Genomic DNA, 22,347 nt, shown 5'->3' on the forward strand with positions numbered 1-22,347 from the left:
CAACACCCATGTACTAGTCCTCAGCTCTCCTTGGCGACTTCCACCAGCTGGAGGAAACATCCAAGACTGGTGTGAGAAGTTCCCTTACCAAAACCCATCATCTGGGGAGGAGATAACCTCCTGCTTTTCTTCTGGTCATCTGGGTAGTCTAAAGACCAGACGAAGACAAGACCCCACCACCCGTGCCTGACATCCTCGCCACACCGAGGAGGAGTCACCTCTGATTCCTACTGTGTCGGCAAAGGTACCCCTCATGTAAGGGCCAGCTGAAAACCTCAGCTGTGAGAGAAAAGCACCATTTCTTTCCCATCCCAGACAAAAAGAATAACCCTGCCTGACCAAGAAATCCTTTCAGAAGTAAGTACGTTCCACACCACAAAAGAAAGGAATGAGGAAAGGGAATGGTCACCTGCAAAAGAGAGATGCTGGTGAGCTGGAGGTGCCTGAAGGCAAAAGGGCAGTTTGAAGGACTCCAGGAAATAATTAAAAGGGAAGAGAAGCACACACCTGGTGGAAAACACAGGAGAGCAGATGTTGTCAGATGCAAAGAGTATCCACATCTGTAACCAAGATTAATTGTGAGAGTAATGGGTTATTTGCCCATCTAGAATGCAGAAGTGAAGTGTTGTGTAGAAATGCCATTAATCTCCCTTGATGGGTACATTATTTCCACTGAATTCTACCTGACATTTCAAGTTGCTTTCAATATATTTTGTTGTATATTTTTTCACATTTTCAGTGCTCTATTGCCAAAGATTCTGGATCATCAAAATTAATCAGCAGCCTGGAACAGAGCCAGATACAACAAATAAAGAACCAGGCGCTTTTGATATTCTCCCAATCCTAGACGGATGTATAACTCACATTTATTGGTATGGGAAGGTCTGGGACTGCTCAGAGAAGGGAAAAAAAAAAAAGTTAAAGAAAAAATAACAACACCCATGTGCATTGTTGGGAGAAACTGATAGGCACTGTCGATGAACAAATGGCTACTACTTCTGCTTCGAAGCATTTGTTTGACTCATCATTTGAGATCAGCAGAGAGAGAGGAGAGCCCAGGACTCACTCCTCGTGCCTGGTAAAACACCAGTAACTGCGTCAGACGCAACGGTGTTACACCAGTGTAACTGAGCGAGGTCTCTGAAGATGACTGCAAGTATCTGGGCTCCACACATAAAACCAACCCTGAAGGCCTGAATGCAAATTCAAAGATACTCCTTTAAGGGAGGAAAATATATTTGCTTAATTACCCCTGAAGGACAGCCTGATGCAATGGAAAAAAGCTTCCATGTAACAGAAGTAAATGACAGCCCCTGCGCCGGCTGCCTGCCATGGGGTGCTGTTACCCACACCCCAACACCGGCTGTGCCAGGGGTGCCCTGCCAAGCGCCAGCTCCCAGCCCATGGGCACGGCAGCAAGCGGCCGGCACAGGTGGGAAGGAGAAGACCTGAAGCAGAGGCACAGCGGTTCCCACAGGCCCTGAGACAGCCAGGCGAGAAGCTTCAGTGGAAGAAGCAGCAGTTTTGGAAAGCCGGTGTGCTTTCCTCCTCATTGCAACTCGCCTTCCTCCCAACAAGTGAACCCTTCTTGAGGAGCCCGTGGTGGCTGCAGCTGAGCTAGCCTGGGGGCTGAGCCGGGCCCCCCTCCCCCTGCAGGCACCGGCGGGGCTCCTCGCCCGCAGCCCTCTGCATGGAGCCAAAATTAAAAATTCTGTTGAGAGGAAATCTCCTGCCAGCCAGTATCCCTGAGCTCAGAGAAATGCTGCAATAACAAATGCTGTGACAGGAATTTCATGCTGAGCCCCAGCACCAAGAGGACACTATCATTTTCCCATGCTATTTTGAAGTGATGCAAAGATGTCAGCATCAAGGGGACTTAAAGGACCCATTACGCAAAGCTCTTTGACAAATAAATAAAACATGAAAGTAGCTCCCTTTGCAGGGAGAGCAGGGGAGAAGAAGGATAAGGGGAGCGCTAGGAGCGGGAACACCATTTTTGTTATGGATTTTGCATGTTTAAAACCTGCCTCTGAAGGCAGCTTAGTAATTAGCAGCAGCTTACATTTACAAGGGTATTTTCCCACAGCTCCATCGCACTGGCTAATTGATGGACTTTCTGCTTTGCCAGCGAGGGAAGCAGGAATGGCCTTGCCTGCTGACACTCCTCGGTGCCCTGGCTACTACAGAGCCATCTCCGTTCACACACATCTCCACATACATAGATAGATACATACTTACACAGCAAGTGTATTTACAAACACTGCAAATATTTGGCATCTTAGAAAAGCTCTGATAGAGGCTTCTGTTTTCTCAAGGTATTTAGCATAAATGTACTAGCTAGGAAGCAGAATTGAATAAAACTGTTTGCCCTAAAAATAACTGAAACTGTGGCAGAATAAAGTTACTCTGAGAGATGCGCTTGCTTCGCATATAGTTCTCGACTGTTATCTACACTACCTGTTGCAGGGCTGGACAAATTAAAAGATGATGAGATCTTGCTACTGTGCTGTATTTACTGCTATGGGCCCATTTAAATAAGGCACTTCTGAAAGCGATTGCTCCCAAAACCAAAAGTGAAAGCAGGAATCTTGTTGTTTGTTAACTGAGTGCAGCAGCCTGCTGGTGCATACCGTGCTCCTCATCTCCACAACTTTTCCCACTGACTTCTGAGAAGGAGCAGACAACGGGCTGCCGTTGGGTTTTTTTCAAAAGGGAAGCCAGGAGTCAGTGCAATTATTTTTGGCTCTTGCACACGGGGTATGGTGCCAGATAAGAATGCAATTGTTTGTGTTCTTTAGAAAAATCTTTCTAAAAAAAAAGATGGTTCTGAAGAATTCCTATCAGAATGCACGACCTTTATCAGTAACTAATGCAAGTTGAATGCCTGAAATACAGGAAGAAGTCTTGGGGTTACCTTTTTCCCCGCTGGGAGGAACATTTCCGCATCATGGGTGAGACACCCGCAGACACCCTCCATGCCCGGCAGCAGCACCCACGGAGGCTGCGGGTCCCCTCCCGCTGCCTCGGGGGGTGCGGGATCAGCCCTCCCCCTGGAGCGGGGCAGGGAACACCGGGGCACCTGCACTCAGCTTCGAGCCCGGGGGCTGAGGTGTGCTGCAGGGATCCGGTCAGGGAATCTGCAAAAGAAAGTGAAAGCGTTCCTGGAACGAGGGAGACCAAGCAGCCCCCTTTCCTGTGTGATGCCTGCTTCAAACGCCACCCGCCCGCCCCTCCCCCCCCCCCCCCGCCCCCCTCCCCCCCCCCCCCCCCCCCATCCCAGCAGGCAATGCAATACTGTGCATAGATTGCAATATGCAGATATCGGTTTGTCCGGTGGTTTTCCTGGATGGAATGTGCTCTCTCCCCCCTTCCAGCTGGGTCCCACCAGAAGGTGGCCGGCTCCTCGCGCCAGCGAGCGCTGACCTCCCGAAGCAGATGGGTGCCACATTTCCCAGGCTGGCACCCACAACCCTGCACGCTCTGGCATCCTCCGAGACACCGCCCGCCCTCACATGGCTCCGTGCAGCTGGCAGGCAACAGCTCCACTGGCCAGGGGAAATTTCAGGGAGGCCAGGCGCTTTGCACGGTGCCGTCCGAGCCCGGTGCTGTTATGTGCATGGGATGAACTGCAAGGGGAGAGAGGCTGCGCTAGGCTTTTTCTCAATTCTTCATCTGCAATATATACCCTCCTACAACCAGCCATCATTCCAACACACCTGCCAGCCAGCCCGGCCCACGACCGGAGGGGCTGCAGAGGGACCGTTAGGTCAAATTTTCACACACACACTGATTTCCACAGAGGATGCAGTTCTCTTGGAGGGAGGTGGCCTTTGCTGGAGTATATTTCACTTAGCAATTAATTTTGGCAAAAAGCCTTCCCTCAAAAGCTGCATTCAAACAGAAATGCATGTTTTCCATAGAAAGAAAACCCTCCCCTTGAAGAAAATCATGGTAGACTACAAAGCTTAGGCTTTAGTAACCCACTTCAATAACTGGAAAACTGTTAGATCTATCATTTTCAGCCTTTGCGCAAGTTTCCAGTAGTCTGAGAACCAGTACCAGCAATGACTTTCCCTTTGCAGCAACCACTGAGAACTAAAAATGCTGTCAGCTTGACTTTGTGTTTCCTATTGTTCTTTCAGGGCCCCCAGCGATCTGATCTGGCTTTGAAGCTGCCCTGCTTGGAGCCAGAGGTTGGACCAGGCCAGCTGAAATTATTCTGCAACCGTCAGATGCAGATGGAGAGAAACCACTGCGGCCACAGGAGACCCCCTGGGCTGGGGTTGCTCCCTCAGCGGCCGATGCAAGGAAAGGGGAGCAGCCTGACACCAAACTGCTTGAAAGTTAAAGGGCATGGAATGGGATGGCAGAAAATGGACAAGTTCCAAAATCCAAAATTTTGCATGCAACCCATCACAGTGCCAGGATGTTTTGCTGTCTCGGTTTGGCTGCATAGGAAGCAGCGGCACAGCTCCACCACGTATCACAACCCCCTGCCCTGACAGCCGGCAGGAGAGGGGTGCACCCACCCCACCCCCCACTGAAGCTCAGCAGGACGGCTTGCACCCCCGTACAAGCACACGCTTAAATGCTTTGCTGAGTGCAACTCCAGGCAACCGTCCCATCCCATCGGCAGCTATGAGCCATCTTCCCACAAGCATTCATGCTCCACTACATCATATAGGAAGGTTCAAAAGCATGTAAAAAAAAGTTACCATTTTCTATTAAAACTCTGTAGTGCTTTTCTATAAGGCTAGTAAATTCAGTTTATCGAGCAGTATGACTGCCTGAGCATTTTTGGTGTGCTATAATGCATAAGAGATATTGTATTATCCAGTACATTTCAATCTTTGAAAAGGTTTAAAAACTGAAATGCTTTCAATTTAATTTTAGGAATGTATTAGCACATATACTATAAAGAAAATACATTCATATTCAGCCAGCATTATAACAATTTCTGTTATCGCAAAGAAATCTACTCTACTGGCATTAAAAACGCACATGAAGATGGACTGTATTCACTACAATTATCATTACTGTTAAGTGTTTAGAAAGCCTGAGCCCATTACAATTTGATGACAGTTAACGAGAGAAGAAATTTTGTGATTAAAATCCTAAAGATTAGAAGAAAAAGTCCAGTATGACATTATTTGCAGAGAAACACGAGATTCAGAGCTCTAAAACAGGATTTAAAATAATTTTAAATCCTATATTTCTTTGATGAATCAACAGTGTGTGCCCGAGTAGACTTTTTAGCATTCTGTGGAGGATCACCGCTGGAAGGCCAAGAGTTTGTGTATGACAAGGTTGTTCACTTAGCATTGGAACCAACGTTTAAGGGCTCTGATGTAATATTTGAATGGGTACCAACACACAATTGGTCTGCAAAGAGAATGCTGATAGTTTAGGAGAGGAAACTATCAGGCAGCCAAAGACTGAGATCGATAATGAGTGATGCAGTAGCTTTCATACCGGGAGGGTGAATTAGGCTGCCTGCTGTAAGACGAACAGTGTTTGGACCAGCTGTCATAAACTCAGAATTTGCAACAGCAAACCTGACATCATGTTCAGAAAGTTAAATTAATATGGAAGAACAGATATGGGGGTCTTATCAGGCATGGTGACGTTACCACAGGCTGGTCTTCCGTTGTATGTAGACTGTATACGATTGAGGAAAGTATGACTGCATCTCCAACGTGGAAAACTTCAGCCATTTCTGGGTATATTGTGGTAGGTTTTGTTTGCAATGACATACTAAATAGCAGGATTAAAGAAATACATATTAAACCTACCAGCAATGGAAAGAACAGTGATATTTGTGCAGTGTGTCAGCACACAACAGCATCTTCCAGCACCGAGGAAAGTCCTTGACAGATAAGGTTTGACACACCAAGACGATTTTATCAAAATTCGAAAGCTCTGCTGCAGGCTGAAGATGCCCAGGCTTCTAGCAATGCTGAGCAAATCAGTGGGTAGCCGAACACAGCAAGACAAAAGAAGAAAGGGTAATTTAGCAGTTTGGTTCCAGCTTCAGAAGCCAGTCTCTTTGTTATAGCATCCACCTGCAGCTGGCAGAGCTGCCGCCAGCTGTGGAAGACTCAGCTTTGCAACCATGGCACAAGTGGCATTTTAGGAACATTTTGTCTGAGGGCTCAGAGAGGCACACAGAGTAACATTATGCCTCTGCGCATGAACTAATCTCTCAAGTAGAAGTGTAGTACCCATGTGAACCAGTCAGCCAAAAATTCTCCTGAAAAACAAGGTCTTTTCTAGTTGGAGGTCTGTTCCATGAGGAGTTCCTCTTAATCTTGAACGACAGCAGGATTGCAGTGGGGCTGGGTGAGTGCCGCCAGTGCATCCCTGGCCCCACATGCTTTTCCTTCCCCCGTGCTTCATAGTTTCTGCGCTGCATTTTCCCTCCACTGCGGAATAAACCTAGCAGCACCCGTTCACCAAAGGCGACTGTGGTCTAGGGATGAGAAGCTCTATGTGCTCTCTGTAATCATGGAAAAGCAGAGTCCTACTCTGGGATGATTTGGAGAAGGGCCCCAGCACAAGTGATCAGTCACCCCTGGAAGAATTAAAATACTTCACTGGCATAGAATAGACCCTCTTCCTAAAATTGCCTTTTGTCAGGCTCCCATGTCTATTTTCAATCACACCTGCCCAAACACGGGACGGAACAGTCCCTTGAGCAGTGCAGAGTATTTTAACTGCAGCTGCTCATGGGGAGGCTTTATCCCCTCCACTGCCCCTCTCCAGCGCGCAAACACTCCAGCTGGGGACTGAAGGTCACTCCAGGCGCACACGGATGAAAATCGTATGGAACGTTAGCGTGAGTTCAGCCAGAGGAAGGTCTTCACAAAAACTCCCCTGAGGGCTCAGGTAACCCCCATCACATTCATGAGGAGTTTCTTGCACACCAGTGTTAAGAGATAAGCAGTCCAGACCAGTCGAAACGTCACCTTTTCCTTTGGTTTCATTTTCTGTGTATTTTGATTTTATTTTTTGTATGCATGGAGATTATAGGCAACATGAATAATGTCAGGGAAGAGGTGATTCATTTTTATGACACTTTTTTCAGCAGTGGCATGTGAGATATGAGCAATATTGTGTCAGCTGCTTTGGCTCACATTTGCATCCAATCTCATAGCTGCCAACATTCAATTTCTGAGGCTCTCAGGATTTTCATCACACATCCACAACAGACAGAAAGTAACTCCCAGATGAGTTTTGCTTTAAAGTTACAACATTATATCTATTTTTAAGGACAAAAAGATAGAACCAGGATTACTTCCAGTAAGTCACTGATACTGCATGCTATATGCCATTATACAATTATATTGAACATACTTAATAAAAAAGTTTATGTTTGTGCCAAAAATGCCAGGTAAACACATTTATTCACTGTGTATCAGTCTAAATTGATTGCAGTTAACATGGCAGTCTTTCCTCTGAAAGCATCTCGGGACGGACTGCCAAGCTGTACTGACAGATACATCTTAGAAGCCTTCTAATACTCATGCCTCAAAGCAGAGCAGATCAGCCGCTAGGAGGAAGTTTCCTGCTTATATGTGATGTGAGAGTTCTCATTCAACAGATCTCAGGTAGCCATTTCAGCTGATAGGTGAGCTTAAGGTAAAGAAAGCTCTCAAGGTGTTGATGGATCTAGCCTTTCAGGCTTCAGCCACTGTCCTCTCTTTCTCAACCCACTACGTGCATTCCAGAGCCTCTCAATCCGCTCGCTTGGGCAAGGCTGGGCACAAGGTGCCTGGTCCACACCTCCGGGAAGTCAAAAGCATTTGCAGTGACTTGAGTGGAGTTGGACCCAGAACCATGGAGGTGCTGTATAGTCTGTGTCTGCATTAGCAAGGTCCGCGAGGAGCGGGTCTGTAGAGAGCAAGCTGTGCTAACGCTTCCTACCTGTGGGACAGAAGGTTCAGTGCCAGCTCTCCCCAGTCTGCCCCCGTGGGCTGAATGCCCACAGCTCCTGCAGTGCTGCAGGAGCAACGCTGCTGGGGGTTGTTCACTTGGAAGGTGCCTGCTTTGTGCAACCCAAGACTGCTCTCCTGGGCTGATCAAAGCGTGGGAAGCGAGGACGGGCAGCTTTGCTCCAGCAGCAAACTTCTCATCCAGCCTAAAATCCTTCACGAGGCATGGCCACACTCACCAGTGTAATTATGTTTCTTGATATTTTGTTACGCGCGGAAGCCGTAGCTGCAGTCCCAAGTCTTGAACATGAAAGTGTTTAGTCATGAGATCATGAGGCATCTCTGGCATTGTCATTATTTGGCTTATTAAGTAGCAGGCTTTTTTAGATTAAAGATTCTGAATTATATTGAGATAGACAGACTGAGTCAAAAGTCCACCTAATACAGACTTTTTACCTGTTCAGCAGCTGACATCAGGAGCTCCTGAATCATCCTTTAAATTACCCTGACCAAAAGTGTGTAGCAGTGATTTATCTCAGTTAGACCTCCGTGTTCAGGTGGCAGCAGCTGCACAGTTCAAGCCCCTTGCCATAGCTGCCTTCATAGCAGAGTGCTAAACAATCAAACAACTAACGAAGCACAGCTTTGTTGCCAGAGATAGTGGGTGCAGACCTTCTCAGGAGTCAGAAGACCCGCAGTCTTGAGGGCAGCCTTTTTGGCCACTAGGCATGAAAACTGCAAATTGCTGAGCAGCGTGTTTGGGAGCCTACCTCCTGCAGGTACTGCCCCTGGAGCAGACTCCAAACGCGAAAGAAAGCTATTACTATTCTTTCCTGGAATTAAGAAGATAACGGTAATCTCCTGTGTAACATGCTTTCCGTTATCAGTGCTTAAGGCATGTTTTCAAGCACATGGCAGCCTGCCATGCCACCAATTACATATACACATATATAAAATATAAAATAAAGATTTTTGTCAATCCCAGCTTAAAAAGAAAACAAAGGTGAGTCTACACTCTTCTCAAAGTTTATCATGTTACATGAAAAACTCTCCCCATCAGCAACATCTCTTCAAAGGATTTTGAAAGTTTTACAAGCACATCTCCCAGGGAGTTTTGTTGGAGCCTCCCTGACAACCCCACATTGCTACAACGCTGTGCCTCACAGCCGAGCTCTGACCCCCGAGCTTACCGGCAGAGCGCCTGCCAGCACACCGAACGAGCACGCATCTCTATCGCATTCGTTCATGCCACTCGGTCCACACTACCCTGGTCATGTACCAAGTGTCAGCTGAGAGGAGAAATGCCTCAAACCTGGGTAGCAAAAGTACAACCCTGCCATAAGCCACTGCGCTTTCCCAATTTCCCCGTTCCCTTCTGTCAAACAGTGCGGGGCAAGCCATCTTCACAGGTCCCCTTAAACACAGCCCTGAGCAGGGCAGAGGAGGAGCACAGCCCCCGACCTCTTTGCCTTTGCCTCAGAAGGGGGTTCCCAGAGGGACCTCCAGACAGGGAGCCGTTGGGAGAGCGGCCGCCTCTTACCCGCTGGCCACCTGTGCCAAGGGGAAACTGCAGCGACTGCCTGCGGGGGGGCACCTCCACTCCCCAGGTCACCAGTGCAGAGCTTTGGGCTGCTGCTTCACATCTGGCTGATCTGAAGATGCTTGCTCAGGCGTGGGACCAGCATCCTGCCTCTCTTAGTTTACTCAGCAGCTGTTTCACACTCTGGCACCGCATGGCGCTTACCTGCCTTGAGGTCCCAGCGAAGCGCCTGCACAGACCTCCTTTCACCCACCCACAAGGGCATGTTTTCAACTCCCACATTGCAAATTTCTTCATGAGCCCAATGACCATGATGGGCAGCCTAAAAAGTCGCCCACTAACAAGTGCCATCAAAGCAAAGAGGTGCGGAGGGAGAAGCAGCGCGCAGTTCGCTTCCTACCAGCTGCAGTTCCTCTCCTGCAGCACCGTCACGTCTGTGTCCACACAGCTGGACGTTGAATCCATTGAACTTCACCTCGCTCAGAGAACCTGTGCTTGGTGCAAAGCCCTCCCAAAGGGTCTCCGCTCCACCCTGTCAGGATGGTATTCTGTGGAAGCTATTTTTGCTTTTTATTTCACAGAAGAAGTATGGTATGGTTTTGTTTTACTGGAAAGACACTGATACAGATACTCTCAGCCTGAAATTCTGTACCCTAAAAGCCCTGAGTACTTTCAGGTACAAGTCTGTCCCCTGCCAATATTTTTGGTTTTACAGTCACCTTCTACTTTGTTCCCTTTTTGTTTTGCAATAAATTATCTTCCCCACTGCTGAGCTAAAGGTCTGCACAAACATTACGGGAAGCTGCCTTTACATAAATTGTTGTCAAACAAACAAAGGACAAACGACGCTTGCCTCTGCTCTAAGGTACCACGGGACACAGAACAGGCAAATAAAACCACAGCCTCGAGCACGAGGTTGTACACCAACCCCGTCTCTTCCGTCCCTGCCATGAAGGTGCCCTTCATCTGGCACAGCAGGAGCTGCTGATAGAGCACTGGTCTCCGTTTCACCTTCACCTCCCAGAGCCTGGGATTCACCCTGCGCCATGCTGCAGTGTGTGATCCAGGACAGGTACCTCCGCAGGGACCTTGCCCGCGTCAGGTAGCTGCATAAACCCCTGCCAGGTCCAGGGGTCAGCACTGCTGCATCAAAGCCTGGCTCTCCACCTGCCTCAGAGAAACCTCCCTCAAGATGAAAATAAAACAGTTTGGGGGGATGGGGGGGGGGGGTGTCTCCTCCACGTTTTAGCCATTCTCAGAACCTTGCCCTTTGCCTCTCCGAATAGAAATGAGAGCTCATCTGATAGTAATTGTCATAAATGTGAGCCGGTGGCATTATGAACTATTGAATACGTTAAGAAATATTTAGGCTTTGTCACTGTGAGCACTGCATAGTGTCAAAGGTGACAGCTGCTGTGGAGGGGGTCTAGCTTAAGGTGCTAGTTGACATTTATTGAGTAATGTTTGTGACTTCAATCTATAGAGTCTGATCTCTGACTTGTGTTTCAGACAACTTCGCTGTGTCAGTTAAAATATGTAAATACCCTCTCAACATTAATACATCTCAGATGCCCTTGTATTATAGAGTTATCCTTTTCATCACTTCTGACCAAGTCTTTGGAGGCAATTATATTCTTATAAAAGAATTTTTATGTGTTCATGGAAATTAAATATTTATACGGGAAGAAAAATAACGGGAATGGTGTGTAAAGAAAAGTTCATATACTTCCTAAAGGCTTGAATCTTTTGAACCTAGTGTTTTGGAAAGGATAGAGATTCAGAAAAAGCTTGCTACACTGTGAAAAAAAGAAAAAACTCAAGTAAAGACTCAAGACACTTCACTAATAAATCTTGGCTGTCTACATGCTTGTCTTTGTTAATTCATGTGCAAAGTATTCCAACAGAACTCAAATGATATACTGAATCCAAGTTTTAGTAGTGCTTAGACCAAGCAAGGACACAATCACGTACCTGGTTTTATGGCTCTGTGCAATCTGCAGTTTTTCATTAATTCTTCAACTTTTCGCTCATCTCAGACCCAAGGCAGCCCACAGCAAACAGTGGCTTCTGTCTGTGTTCTCCAGCCTCGGAACAACATCCATTTCTTATCCATTTCATCCACATTCTGGTTCTTCTTTAACTGAAGGTACCCCACTGCAAAGATAAGTAACATATTACCAGCATCGGGTTCCCCTCACGGCATCGCGCCGCTGTAGGCAGTGCTGTGGTGGGAAAGAAACAGTTCTGGTGCCTGGAGCAGGCGAGCAGGAGGTGTGTGTGAAACATCTTGCAAAATTACACAGACCTGAAAAACATCGTAACGTGGGTAAGAGACTAGCGGGAGAGCACAGCAAAGCAGAATAGCAGTGCCAAATAGTTTCTGGTGTGGGTACGAAGTAGCACGACGAAGACACGTAAAAGCTAGCAGGAGGGCGTGCATCTGTCATTAAGAGCCTGCCAGCCACATAGCTCTTAACTAGAAGAGCGGTGGCCTTTGCTCATGTATTTTATTGTGTTGTGATGGGCTCGGGCAACCCCTGTGCTGGCACAGATGGATCATTAGCACTATGAACGTACAGATACTGCAAATGCACGAGGAAATGTAGTTGTCAAGACCCCCTGAAGAAGACACCCCTAAAAGAGAGAAAAATGTTTACCTGGAAGAGAGGCATCATGAAGGGAATAGAGGAGGGGAGCAAAGCCGTAAGAGGAGCAGACCCATGCACAGATATCCCAGCTAAGGAAAAAAGCACACAGAGGGAGCCTGGGAAAAACACAGGATTCAACCAGGACTACACCAGTACTTCTACAGGAAAGAAGTAGCAGGTTATTGAGTGCTGCTTAATAATGCCAGGGGAAAGCTTCGATCGTACTGCTCCAAAAGGAGAGTGATTTTAAAGGGGATGTTGCTTGAGAGGGAGACATAACACTGATAATCGTTACTGTAAAGGACACAAAGAATTTTCTTCTCCAGGCTTTCTTACTGCAGGGATTTAAGAACGAGCGTAACTGAGCGCAGAGCAATTACTGGCAGGGATGGCGAAAAGGAAAGATACTGCTGTACCCAGCAAAAAATAGCAGGCAGTGAATGGTGCCAATGGCATCGGTGCGAAACCTACTGTCCAAATGAGAGAGGAAGGCTTGCCCGTTTCTTGCCTTTTACATTCCAGTCCCTTTATTCCACAGACTGTGTAGTTATGGGTATGTCAGGGACCAATTCCCACTTCTTTCTACAGTCATTCAATCCCATACTGAAGGTTGGAGTCCCCAGGCTGCAACATTTGCTCTGTATCGCTTCAAGCAGGAAAACAACTTTCCCTGCAGGGAAATACTGATCATCTGAAAAACTCACTTTAACAGCAATAAAAAAATCAAAACCATCATTAATGTTATTTTTTTTCCCCTCAAATTTGATTCTCCATGCCGATTTCTGAGGTGGCAGAAGACACATTACTTACAATGGCTGAACAGAAAGTTTCGTATATGAAAGTTGAACTTTCTCAAATGTTTCTACCCACTTTTGACATACCTATAATTAATCCACCACGAGAAATCTTTCAGGGTACTTTTAAAATTGAAGCTCCATGATCCTAACCAACAGTTTTCTGGAAAAAGTGAAGACCAAAACAAAGAGATAACAAAATCAAAAAGCTGCACTATCTGAGAAACAGAAACTTGAAAACTCAGAGCCCCGAGCTGGAGATGTTGGCTGGCTGAGATGGAGAGGGAAAGGCAGCGTTGGAGAGAAGCTTTGCCTCTAGTCTTGTCTGGAAAAAGAGGTGATCTAAAGCTGTTGGTAAAGTTTGTTATCTGCATTACTTGGAAGCTTCCACCTGCAGTACAGCAAGGAGCTGGGCTCTTGCAGTAAAAGGGCTCATAGTTCATACCTTTGTTACTAGTAACCCCTAAAAACATTTCAACTGGATGGTCACGACCTCCACTAAACCTGCTTTTTAATACCTGCAATCTAGGGCAGTAGCAAAAAAACTTACTTCCAAGAGCACATGGAAATGCCAAATAATTCTTATCATTCTGCAATTACACTCATTCACGGTTTAACTTTCTGAAAGCATCGTTATAGTAAGATTAACAACACTGGCACCTACTGAGCAGAAAATGCTGAAGTCCTGCTACGGTACATGTGCTGACCTACAGGAGAACGTTACTTCGCTGCAGTTCAAACTTATTTTAAGTATTTAGCACTTGTTCCTCTTTGGTTTATCATTTAAAGTTCTGACGCAACCTCGGAGGAGGTTGCCCTTTGGGTGTTTTTTTGCTGGCTAAGATACTACTCTGTCTGAACTTTTTATTTTGAAGAATCAGAAACTGGAACATAAAAGGAAAAGGCACTGACAACTCTGCGCTGCGGATTAGATCACACAGTACCTGATGCCTACAGCTCCTCTCTCTGTGATGGAAATGTGTGGTGATGACCTTTGTCTGTGGCAACAAGTTGGCGGGCTTTCATACGTTTGGAAAATTTCTCTATGAAATGAGGGTGCATTTAGGCTCTACTTTTGATTGTGCACCAATAACAATAAACAGTGGCCTCTCCCATCCCATCAGCTGCTTTGCTTAGGAACATACGGCTGGAGCAGACTCTGAGAAATGGTGTGACGTCTGCCATTGCAGGCAGCCTACCATCATGGCACTCAGAAACGTGACAAGATCCATCTAACGAACCAGCAGTCACCTTGCTTTGCTGTTTCCTTGGGAAGGCTTGCTCCCTGGTCCCCTGTTACTGCACGCCACACTAGGGCATCACATCATTCCCCTTGGTCATGCCAGTGGCCTTTCTTCACATGTGCTCCAGCCTGAGTTACTCTTTCAAACAAGAGGCACCGGTGTGTGAGGTGTCCATAGATACTCCTGAGGGCTCATACTGTAGCATCGACCTCTGTCCATCTACCATGGAAGTCCTCCCTCTCTCTTCTGACACACCACAGGACCGCATTGGCCTTTCCCACCATGCCACGCGTCACAGGCATCCTCTACCATTTTAATCCTTGTCCCTTCTAGCTGATGAGCCCCCAGTTTATAGCCAAAAATCTTATTATTTAGTCTCAAGTGCCAAATGTCTTCTCCATCGCACTACTAAACCTTACCCCACCTTTGTTGCCCCAGATCACCAAGATCATTCAGGTTTTACATACCTAAATTTCATTGGCTTTAAAGGCATACCCCAACTTTTTTAATCAGGGGCCTAGTGAAAAGATTAAAATGTCTCTGTTCCAAGACAATTCATTAAAAGGGAAGTGTTTGGAGTAGAGGAAATGTAATCCAAACCACCATGGTTTCCTCTCAATTAGCTCCTTACATGCCATATGGTTCTTGGAGTAAGCCATGTCCCTCCAAATACAGATGGCGCTTTTTTTACCCAAAAATGAACAGTAACAAACATTTTTCGATGTTCAAGAGACTAGATCTATCATAGTCTCTCTATTTATTTTCTGGACATCTTATCAGAAATGCCAGATTAATCAACTGGAGTGATCTGCTAGTGAGTGAACCCCGGCTGACTTTTCCCCCTGTCTCCCCTCCCCGCCTTTTCCCACTGAATTTTCTTCCAAACATGGTCTAAAACTTTTCCAAGTCAGTGTAAAAAGTCTTTCCTATGTTTGAGGTCATGCTACAGGATGAAGAGTTGTTCAGATTCCTTTTAATCCTTTTTTAAATAGAGGTATCACACATTCTGCAGAGCCATAACCTTGCTCTTGCTCTGTTCTTTCAGGGCCAGGGCAAAAAGTTTACCTGAGACCAGGAACTGTTGCCTTCTGCCCTTACACCCTAACATTACCCTTCCTTAAAAATGCAGCAATGTATCTGGGGAGGAAAGGAGAAGGGCACTTCTGATATTTTCTTTAAAGTCTGTTTCATCCCAGTATTTCATGGGGGATACGTGATACACCATGGCCATTTCTTTCTCTCACGCCTGGTTGGTTTTTTTTCTTCTTCCTTTTTTCTTTTTCTTTTTTCTTTTTTTTCCTCTTTCTTAAGTGGTTGAAGAATGCTTCCTGGGTTTTAGCCTGTGAGAGCACCACTTGAGCCCGTCACTTCTCAAGGCAGTCCTGCACTTCTCACTGATCAACAAGTTTTTCCATTCCTTATGGACCTCCTGCATATCCCAGATATCTCCACTGCAGCACTCACTCATTCAGTTAGATCTGGAGCTCGTTCCAGCAAGAGTTTTCCCTTTGCTCGAGAAACAACTTCTATCTGACATGTTTTTGTATCTTTGCTTTGAAATTCCCAGCCTCTTACACTATCATTTAATAAAGCCTTTATATTTCAAATGAAAACTCTGATTAGCTTTAGCCATGGGTTTGGTCATTTTTTCAGCAATTTTAAACTGCAGTAACATGGGCTAAAGCTGTTTTCCACATGCAGCTTCATCTGTGGGCTACTGCCTGTCTAAGCCCTGCTGTGCTTGTTTTTCCCTCCCATTGCCTATACAGGCCATAGGCACCCACAATACAGTTCTCAGTAGAATTTCTACTCTAACGCGTTGTCTCTAAGTACAACTCCTTTTGTTGTTGTTGTTTCTTGGCTCTAACCACTAACATGACATCAAAATTACTTTTTCTTTTTTGTCTTTTGTTATTTCTTTCCAAGACCTGACAGAAAACTGTTTATCTTCAGAAAGACTGACTAGGGAAAGGTAGGAGAATAATGTCTTAGCTGCAGAACTAAGGTGACATAGTACTTAAGTCCGTTACTTTGCTCAAGACTCTGTTCATACAAAAAAACCCTTCCATTTCAAGGTGTAGTGGTTTTGATTTACGTGGTGTTGCTATGTATCAGCTAAAGCTCTACAGCTGCTCTGTAAAGAGACTCTGCCTCCAGTACCAGAGCAGACAGCTGTGCCCTTTCCAGATGTGCCCGAAGGCACGCCTGGCTCTGTAGGGTGCCTCAGAGCGTTTGGCTGGAGCTATCCTCAGCCCTTCTAAAGCCCTCCTATACCTTGCGCGCCCACTGCTCAGCAGTAAGGCTTGAGCTATAAGGAGGCACAGAGGTGCCTGTGCACCTTCTGGGTTTATTTCTTCAGAACAACCAGCCTGTCCTGTATAGTCTCTGCCCTTGAATCCCATTTCTACGACACATACATTAACTACATTAACGCTGAGCAAAACCTGCTTTTTCAGCATACTATCATCACACATCTTACAATGAAAAACCTGAGGAGAAAAACCATCCTCCGGTGTTAACCAGGGCTGTCAAAGTGGGAGATGCTGCCGAGGGGCACAATCTTCCTTGCTAATCCAATCTGCAGTCAACCTTTGCAGCAAAAAAGGGCTTTGTAGCCACTTAGAAAGTCTACAGATAAGGACAAGGAGATGCAAAAGCACTGCCTGGAGATTATAAAAGGACTAACAACCTTGCTCCTGACTTGACAGAGTGCAACAAAATCTTTCAGCTGTTGTTCTGGCCCTTTGCATATTCTTAATGATTATTACTAATGCCCTTGACAAGAATAGCTTTGAGCTCTTTGTTGAGTTTTTCAACTCAAAATAAGAACTGCTTTTCTAGTCTGCAAGATAAACAAAATTAAAAAAAAATATGACGGCAATAGGCAGCTATAAAATTATCAGCTCAGTGTCTCATCCTGAAATTTTGAATATTTGTGTAACTGCCAGTACCCTTGCATTTTGGTTCCATTTATAGTTTTTACATCATTTTTCACTGACATTTTAACCTGTTTTAAAAATAATTAAAGCAATAATAAGTGATAATAATGGATACTCCTAGCCAATTGTATGTTTTTGAAGATACATAATAAACGTCTACCATTTTCATGTCTTGGGAGGTTGTATTTGTGTTTTTTTTAAAGTATGAAGATTATACTTCTAGATTTAAGAGACTAGATAAAGGAAATAGAACAGTGATGATATGAGAGTTCCCTGCTTCTCAGTTGTTTAAGGAATATTCATTAAAAATTCATAAAAGAAAAACATCAGTCACTGTCCTTCGGAACAGGCCTACGAATAGCATCTGAACCAGAACCAAGAACGAGTGGCTGTTGCTGGCTCCTGGCATCTTTTGATACCCAAACCAAAACCACAATAGTTCCACAGCCAAATACCCACACGGCTGGTGTTGAGATTTGATTTTAAGTGTTAAACAGGGGCTAAAACAAACTTGAGGTAAGACTAATCACTTCCTTAACTCACCATTGTACTTGAGAGATGTATGTAATATAATATGCTGTCTGATATGTTATAAAATTGAAAAGTGCAAGCAAAACCAAATTATAGGTGTTTGGCTTCAAACACTGAGTTAATGCAGCTCTGCAATAAGTCAAAACGCACCAAGGTCACGCAATCCCTGTCACTGTCCTAGCATCTTTCATGAAATGCTTTGCAAACATGTACATTTTCCATACTTCAGGTAAATAATACAGACATTTTAAAATATTACTAAAGTCCAGAAACAGAAGGTGGGTGTTAAAGACAAACCCATATTGCAATATAGGGGGCAGACTCAGATATGTCCAGTCAAGAAAGAGAAATGCCAGTTCACCTCGGAATATGTCTCCACCGTATCACCTAGCAGAAAGAGGAGGGCTGGACACGGTAATCTAAGAGGTTCCTTTCAGTCTTGTCACCTACAATTTTATGGCCTGAATCTTTCTTGACTGGATAAACATTGCATACAAACACCAGAAAACGCAGAAGTCTGGAAAGGCTATAAACCCTCCGGCACCGGAGCATAAACCACCTCCTAACTGGCGCAGGAGGGAACCCTTCTCCCCAGCACGTCAGTCTGTGAGCACCCAGATCTTGCCTCTCGTAGGGGAACATCTGGCACCAAAAAGAGGATAATTCCTTTTTCCTCTAGTTAAAGCTCGCACACCTGGGGGGAGGGGGCGGGGAAAGCAAGTGCTGAACACAGATGGCAACTCACATTTTTCTCTTGGGAAAGTATGAAGTTGTGAGGATTATGGAGTTAAGCCCACCTACCTGTGCTGCTTGCTTTGGCCAAAAAATGGCCGGGGTAATCCAGCAGCAGAAATCCAAATAACGTTAATAATAATTATAAGATAATCATCTTTTGCTCTGGCCGCGGTCGGGGGCCACTCCCACTGCTCCAGGACTGCCTTCTCCACGTTGGCCATGACGGTCAGCAGGGCACTGGCCGTGGGGCAGATGTGCTGCTGGAGTGCTCCAGAGCCTGCCTGCCCCTTTGGAACCTCTGGCCTTGGCAGCTTCTCCCTCCACCCACGCACCACCTGTATCCATTCGCTGTGACACCGAAGAAACAACAGTATTTATCAGTTTTCACCAAATTAAAATGTATATGTCTGTGTGTAGGAGAAGGAGATCCGGGGATTTAAACTCAAAAGAAAAAGAATCATTTACACTTGCAGCTGAATTCTTGAGCTCATTTCTTCTATCATTAAATGAAGAAAATTATCACAAGAGTTTATAACTTTTTCAAGTGCTTCTTCCACTTCTTTTTCACATGACCTGAATATGACCCAAACTTGCAAAGCAATGTTTATCACTCCAAGACTGCATTTTTAATGTAGGCTTCAATTCAATAAATTCACTAAGAAAAAAAATGTTCTTTTTTATCTGTAACTACCTGACTCCCACATAGTATTTTCGCTAGTCTTATCCTAGTGTGATAGCAAAACATGATTTATCAATATTCAGTGATTCTGCCCATTGAGCTATGAATCTACATTTCTTTTCCATGTCTGCTTCTCCACAAAAACATGTATAAAACCATCTTTAAAAGAAACAATTTCCACCTTATCAGTTGGGTTGTTAGATTCCTCCAGGTAATTCTTTCTGATCTGTGTATCTATTTTTATTATTATTTATTCCATTTCAAAAATTAATCTAGGGCACAGGCTGAAATCTGAAACCAGACCAGTTTCCATGATGGAAGCCCCACCAACTTCAGTGGAGCCGGAATTCCCCCCATGGCTCAAAGCCCCTGGCAAGGAGTTCTCTGACAGAGGCCACTGAAACCGATGGGGGTTGGGGGTGGGGGCGGGCTGCAATGTTCTGTCCATCCCAAAAATATTCCTCCCATCTATTTGATTTATTAGATTCCCTTACTCTATAATTTCTTTCTCTCCTGAAAAACTTTCCCTGCCTTGCCCACATGAGAAAAAACAATATTTCCTGGTCATGAGGAGTGCTGTACTTGTCCTTTGATATTTCTTCTTTAATCTCTGTTTCTATACAGCATATAATCAGATTTGTGGAAGAAAAGGGTCACCTTTGTTCTTATTACACTAAAAAAGGTTAGAGACATGTTCTCAAAACTGACTTCAGGGAAATTAGAAAAAGAAACGGGAAAAAAACACAAAGAAACACGATGACCAAAGTGCTAAGGCATGAAAGAGAGAGGATGCGTTCCAAATATTATGCCCATCCAGCAAAACGCTTCTGTTCACATTTGCACCCAGAGGCTGGAGTAAAAATAGGAATGCTTTTCCCACGCCTGTGTGGCTAGCTGCCGTGTAAGCATGCACAAACGTATCTCACAAGTCCTAAACGGCCACAGCACAAGATCTCCTCAATGGTTTGTTGTTGAACACATGCAGCACTTACTTATACACAACAGCAGTATTTTGGAAGTACAGTTAATGTAAAAATCAATGTCCCTTTATAATGAGTGAATTTGTAAATGAGATTATCAGAACTGCCTATTAAAATATGGTCTGTAATAAAAAGATACTGCATGATCTGCAGACGGGAAGACAGAAATACAGCATGACGGCTGTCATTTGGTGGTTTGCTGACACTGCTGTCTTTTCCCCAAATTGTTCTCCGCATCACGCAGACATTTTCAGAAATAAGGCCAATATTATTTTCAATTCCTCTACTTTTTCTTGAATATTTTTTTTATGGCAACAGAAATTACCATACGATGAGTAAAACTACCAATCATATTAACTGAAATGCATGACATAAAATTCAGCTGGCAGGAAGAGTAATAAAAATGAAGAGGAGATAAAGCAGGGGAAGATAAACAGCCAGGAGGGAGGGAGGGAGAGGGATCGCTGAGGGGAGTCACAGCACGGTCCCACAGGGTATCCAAGTACCTTCGCAGGTAGCACCAGATTAAAATTATTTGCTTGGGTCTAATGCACGCCCCCGGCGAGGGACTGTGAAAGCAACCGGGTGTCCGTCAGAACAGTCGTGTCACATGTGGGTTCAGGCGGAGCCGTGTGAGATGCCAGCAGCTGGCACCTATGCTGGTGACTGGGTTTCGCGTAGGTGCTCTCTGCTCATGGAGAGCGTTTCTAACCCTGCCAAAAGGGGCCACGGCACTCCGCCAAGAAGGGTTCTGGTGGATTCAATGCAGTGACTGTGCAGGGTCCCAAACTGCTCTGTTCTCCCCCCCATCCCTCCCCATATCAATTGCTTCCTGCACTCCAGCCCACGTTTCTCCTCCAGATGTACAAGAAGCATACACTCATTGTTTTCTGCAAGACTTCTGGGACTTTCTGTGCCAGTTCTCCTGCAGCAGAGGTGGACAAGTGGTAGGTACGTGCAGCTTAACCAAGCTGAAAATTCCCGGCTGCCTCCAACCATGGCAAATGTCCCAGAGGAGATAAGTTATCAGCATTCAACATGCCCTATAAATGCTGGTAAGATACTAGTCCTCCTGTCTGCACTGCCACATGGACGACCCTAAAAAATAATGATTTAGCAATCAAGACACTTGCCCCCAGGATAGTGGGCATATAGTGCAACATAACTTTGGGTACTATAAGGCTCCTAAATTTCCTTAATTAATCCCCAAGATCTTGAAACGTTAATTTCAAAAAAAGGAAGAGAGAGGGAACAGAAACTGGTAATGTACTCAAGTTGGAAAGAAGGCTGGGTAATATATTCATTCTAATTGTATTAACCTTCCCCCATAATGAGAGGGGGGAAGCCTACCATCTGTTTAAGTCATTAGTCAGTTCCATAATTAAAGGATTAAGATTAGCTCTAACAATTTCATTACTTCTCCTAGGAAACTGAACATCCAAATATTTAAAACTAGTCTACTGCCATTGAAAGGGGCTATCGATTCCTTTTCTCTCTCTCATACTTTGGGAGATTGCCATCACCTCAGATTTAGTCCAATTGATTTTATACCAGGAATATTTCCCAAAGTTGACTACCATGTCCAATATATTAGGAAAAGTTTTCTGTCAATCTGATATAGGCAAAAAAGTATATCGTCAGCATAAAGTAATGGTTTAACTTCACGTGCTCCTGACTTCATACATTACAGTTTATGATTAGCCCTAATCTGCATTTCCAACCATTCCAGGACAATGTTAAATAACAGGAGTGTAAGGAGATGCCCTATTCTTTTGCACTGCTTTTAAGAATTAAGCAAGTACCCTCCTTTTAAGTCAAAGTGATTGTGGAGTATAATAAAGCAACAAAATCCAGGTGAGAAATGATCAAATCCGCAAAATCTACATACAGTACCAAGTCAACTTAATCGCATCAAAGGCCTTTTCTGTACCAGGGCAGCATTGCGGCAAGGATTTATCTGAGTATTGACAGACACTCATTAATTTGGTCAGTAATCTTGTACTATCAATGCCCGATCATTAGTTATTAAATTAATGTAATTAGGATGGTAGATATTATCTACTATTTTATTTGATCTTGTACCCAGCATTTCAAGGTGATATTTAAGTTGGCAGAACCTAAAGCACTGTTGCAGATCTTTGCCTGGTTAAGCATACTGAGGAGCCTCAGGAGAACGCTCTCCTCCAATACCTGCAGCTGCTTACATAATCCACAGCTCTAGGGACTAACGGGTACGTGAAAAGCATTGCTAAGGTGCGGGCATCTCTGTTCATGGTGCTTTTATTCAAATCCTTCATCACATTTGCCATATCTCTTAGCAAAACAG

General features: G+C 45.0%; 1 long non-coding RNA gene across 1 annotated transcript; it reads right to left on the reverse strand.

Moving 5' to 3' along the window:
• Positions 1-423: 423 nt before the first annotated feature.
• LOC121083043 lies at positions 424-11,611 on the reverse strand. The gene is made up of 3 exons (XR_005826228.1): positions 11,443-11,611; positions 2,915-3,137; positions 424-507 (listed from the first exon to the last, which is right to left on the reverse strand). It is a non-coding gene; the product is annotated as an uncharacterized LOC121083043 (long non-coding RNA).
• Positions 11,612-22,347: the final 10,736 nt, after the last annotated feature.

Source organism: Falco naumanni, chromosome 2 (genome assembly GCF_017639655.2).
Source record: "Falco naumanni isolate bFalNau1 chromosome 2, bFalNau1.pat, whole genome shotgun sequence".
NCBI classification, from domain to species: Eukaryota; Metazoa; Chordata; class Aves; order Falconiformes; family Falconidae; genus Falco; species Falco naumanni.